Source organism: Anopheles ziemanni (genome assembly GCF_943734765.1).
Source record: "Anopheles ziemanni chromosome X unlocalized genomic scaffold, idAnoZiCoDA_A2_x.2 X_unloc_8, whole genome shotgun sequence".
NCBI classification, from domain to species: Eukaryota; Metazoa; Arthropoda; class Insecta; order Diptera; family Culicidae; genus Anopheles; species Anopheles ziemanni.
In genome coordinates this window covers 342,813-347,500 of record NW_026689850.1, presented here as the reverse complement: position 1 = coordinate 347,500, position 4,688 = coordinate 342,813, and the positions used below count along the sequence as shown (strand labels likewise).

Below are 4,688 nucleotides of genomic sequence, written 5' to 3'. Positions count from 1 at the left end.
ACTTTCCCTCACGGTACTTGTTTACTATCGGTCTCATGGTTGTATTTAGCTTTAGAAGGAGTTTACCTCCCACTTAGTGCTGCACTATCAAGCAACACGACTCCATGGCACGCTCGGTCCATCATCCAACGGGCGCTGTTCTACGGGCCTATCACCCTCTATGGGTTCTGAGCCACATTCAAGTTGGACTTGAAAAGCGCTAAGATGACGGATAGTGAGACGCACCAGTACACGGAATCGGATAGACGGACTGGCCGCCACCCCTACGTGCTGAGCTTCTCCCGTTTCGCTCGCAGCTACTCAGGGAATCCCGGTTGGTTTCTTTTCCTCCCCTTATTAATATGCTTAAATTCAGGGGGTTGTCACACATGAACTGAGGCTTATGTACCTTGCGGTTGTTATCGTCACATCTGGCTTGCGACTACTTTGTTTCAATGTCCAATATGTACCGTTGGACTCGGTTAACGGGCTGTTAGCCCGCGTGTGGTTTAACTCACTGATACCTTCCATTGCCCATACGCTAGTTTGTTTGTGTTCCTTTGGTCAACTTCCATACTTGAATCATTTGTGCTACCGCTGCTGCTTCGACGCTACTTTGACATCTTCGCTTCTATTTAAATAAATAAATAAGCTGAAGCTAGACATCAGTAAACACCACCACAGACACCACAAGCACGCCTTCTCCTCGTACTTCCGCCTCACGCGGGAACACGGACGCTCTAAATACTTCGAATTCCAATGCCAGTATATTGTAAACCACGGGTTCTTTAATGCTAGCGGGTCGTCGCGACCCTAGTTAACATCATGGTGCACGTCTCGTGACGGGTGTCACGGCGTAGTTAAATGTATGCGATACATTTCTCAAATATAAGCGCTCAGTCATCTGTACATCATGGTAGGTTCCCACGACGTGCAATATGCGTTCAACTTATCAATGTTCATGTGTCCTGCAGTTCACATTATGACGCGCAGTTAGCTGCGGTCTTCATCGATCCATGAGCCGAGTGATCCACTGCCGAGGGTGACTAACTTGCGTAAGCCGCCGCTGTGCGCGTATACCCGTTCCCCGTAGGGAGGAGCAAGCCGCCGCTTAGAGACGAAGCATAAAGTGTCCTCATTCCACATAGGGCAAGCTGGATGAATCCATTTTACCCAGGACGGCCGAAGCGGCGTGGACCAGGTGAGAACTGAACCTTATACTTCACACCACAGTAAGTCTACGTGTCCTCTTCCACATAGGGCAAGCTAGAACTAACTATCTTACCCAGGACTGCCGAAGCAGCGTGGACCAGGGGAGGAACACACTTTTCATGGAAACGTAAGGCATCCATGACTGCCATAACGTAAGCCGCCGCTGTGCGCGTATACCCGTTCCCCGTAGGGAGGAGCAAGCCGCCGCTTAGAGACGAAGCATAAAGTGTCCTCATTCCACATAGGGCAAGCTGGATGAATCCATTTTACCCAGGACGGCCGAAGCGGCGTGGACCAGGGGAGAACTGAACTTTATACTTCACACCACAGTAAGTCTACGTGTCCTCTTCCACATAGGGCAAGCTAGAACTAACTATCTTACCCAGGACTGCCGAAGCAGCGTGGACCAGGGGAGGAACACACTTTTCATAGAAACGTAAGGCATCCATGACTGCCATAGTGCGTAAGCCGCCGCTGTGCGCGTAAACCCGTTCCCCGTAGGGAGGAGTCAAGCCGCCGCTTAGAGACGAAGTATTAAGTGTCCTCTTCCACATAGGGCAAGCTAGAATGAACTATCTTACCCAGGACCGCCGAAGCAGCGTGGACCAGGGGAGAACTGAACTTTATACTTCACACCACAGTATTGAGTAATGTGCCCTCTTCCACATAGGGCAAGCTGGAATGTTCCATTTTACCCAGGACGGCCGAAGCGGCGTGGACCAGTGGAGGACTACTCAATCATGAGGTTTGATATCGACTTGTGTGTTTCAATAGGGTACCGATGGTATGTTTTGAACCGATTTGATTTAGCCATTCTGAAGTCATCACTTGGTTGAAGCGCTGAACTAGGGAGGGGCATCGTTTACATATATATTGGTTTTTGCATGCTCTACTAGGTTAATGTCATAGGGTTGGCTATCGAGCATGCCCAAGTGATGACTTGATTGTGTGCTTGCTTGAATTCTTCACATTTCATACCATCGGTTAGTTGTCGAATCATTCCTCGATCATAACCTTCGTTCTTGGTTCATGTATGCTCTCTTCCACATAGGGCAAGCTAGAATTAACTATCTTACCCAGGACCGCCGAAGCAGCGTGGACCAGGGGAGAACTATACTTTGTCTTGTATGCCCTCTTCCACATAGGGCAAGCTAGAATGAACTATCTTACCCAGGACCGCCGGAGCAGCGTGGACCAGTGGAGGACTATACTTTGTTCATAACACCACAGTATTGAGTAATGTGCCCTCTTCCACATAGGGCAAGCTAGAATGAACTATCTTACCCAGGACCGCCGAAGCGGCGTGGACCAGTGGAGGACTACACAATCATGAGGTTTGATATCGACTTGTGTGTTTCAATAGGGTACCGATGGTATGTTTTGAACCGATTTGATTTAGCCATTCTGAAGTCATCACTTGGTTGAAGCGCTGAACTAGGGAGGGGCATCGTTTACATATATATTGGTTTTCGCATGCTCTACTAGGTTAATGTCATGAGGTTGGCTATCGAGCATGCCCAAGTGATGACTTGATTGTGTGCTTGCTTGAATTCTTCACATTTCATACCATCGGTTAGTTGTCGAATCATTCCTCGATCATAACCTTCGTTCTTGGTTCATGTATGCTCTCTTCCACATAGGGCAAGCTAGAATTAACTATCTTACCCAGGACCGCCGAAGCAGCGTGGACCAGGGGAGAACTATACTTTGTCTTGTATGCCCTCTTCCACATAGGGCAAGCTAGAATTAACTATCTTACCCAGGACTGCAAAGCAGCGTGGACCAGTGGAGGACTATACTTTGTTCATTACACCACAGTATTAAGTATGGTGTCCTCTTCCACCATAGGGCAAGCTAGAACTAACTATCTTACCCAGGACCGCCGAAGCAGTGTGGACCAGGGGAGGACTATACTTTATACTTCACACACTAGCCATACTGAAGTCTTCACTTGGTTGAAGCGCTGAACTACGGCGGGGTAATCGTTTACAGGTTATAATCATATAGCTGCATGCTCATTAGTAGATAATGGAATATTGTATGGCAATATGAGCATGCCCAAGTGATGACTTTGTTTCAAGCTCAACAGGTAGGGTATTGAGTCCTCTTCCACATAGGGCAAGCTAGAATGAACTATCTTACCCAGGACCGCCGGAGCAGCGTGGACCAGTGGAGGACTATACCTTGTCCATTACACCACAGTATTAAGTATTGTGTCCTCTTCCACATAGGGCAAGCTAGAATTAACTATCTTACCCAGGACCGCCGAAGCAGCGTGGACCAGATGAGGACTATACTTTATACTTCACACCACAGTTTTGAGTACGCCTTGCATAAAGTATCTAGTTTGAACCACGAGGGCTCACAATGTAGAACCGCGAGGGCTCTAGTACCGATTCTCTCGGTACGGCTTGGTCCGTGTTCCTTTATGCTTGTACTCTAAGTATTAAGTATTGTGTCCTCTTCCACATAGGGCAAGCTAGAACTAACTATCTTACCCAGGACCGCCGAAGCAGTGTGGACCAGGGGAGGACTATACTTTATACTTCACACACTAGCCATACTGAAGTCATCACTTGGTGGGGGTGAACTACGGCGGTATCTATCGTTTTGGTTCGGTCTATATAGGGTCGCTTGCATGCTCATTCGAATATAATGTAATTGTGTATGGCAATATGAGCATGCCCAAGTGATGACTTTGTTTCAAGCTCAACAGGTAGGGTATTGAGTCCTCTTCCACATAGGGCAAGCTAGAATGAACTATCTTACCCAGGACCGCCGGAGCAGCGTGGACCAGTGGAGGACTCTATACTTTATACTTCACACCACAGTATTGAGTACGACTTGCATAAAGCCCCTAATGAGAACCACGAGGGCTCTCTCAATGTAGAACCACGAGGGCTCTAGTACCGATTCTCTCGGTACGGCTTGGTCCGTGTTCCTTTAAGCTTGTACTCTTAGAAAGTCTCAACCCGGAGGTCTTGACTTTGATTGTCATAGTTGGACTACGACGGGGCATCCGACCATTGCTGATCGAACACCCCTGATTCATCATCTTTCGGGTAGGCGGTGCGCGCACCTCCGACGCGGAAGTCTCAACCCGGAGGTCTTGACTTTGTATTGTCATAGTTGGACTACGACGGGGTATCCGACTCATCGAATACCCCAGAAGCACACCATCTTTCGGGTAGGCGGTACGCGTACCTCCGGACGCGGAAAGTCTCAACCCGGAGGTCTTGACTTTGGTTGTCATAGTTGGACTATGACGGGGCATCCGACCATTGCTGATCGAACACCCCTGTTACACCATCTTTCGGATAGGCGGTGCGCGACACCACCGACGCGGAAAGTCTCAACCCGGAGGTCTTGACTTTGTATTGTTGGATAGTCCTCTTCCACTATAGGGCAAGCTGGAAATATTCCATTTTACCCAGGACTGCCGAGGCAGCGTGGACCAGGGGAGAACTTCACGGAATCTTCAGGCATCCATGATTGCC

The 4,688-nt window shown here is 48.7% G+C and overlaps 2 non-coding genes across 2 annotated transcripts in view; both read right to left on the bottom strand.

Moving 5' to 3' along the window:
• LOC131292631 (large subunit ribosomal RNA) overlaps positions 1-382 on the bottom strand; it is a 4,091-nt gene extending 3,709 nt beyond the window's left edge. The window contains exon 1 of the ribosomal RNA XR_009190248.1: positions 1-382. This exon is cut by the window's left edge and continues 3,709 nt beyond it. This is a non-coding gene — a ribosomal RNA (large subunit ribosomal RNA).
• Positions 383-869: 487 nt separating this feature from the next.
• LOC131292615 (5.8S ribosomal RNA) lies at positions 870-1,024 on the bottom strand. Its single transcript, XR_009190234.1, has one exon. It is a non-coding gene; the product is annotated as a 5.8S ribosomal RNA (ribosomal RNA).
• Positions 1,025-4,688: the final 3,664 nt, after the last annotated feature.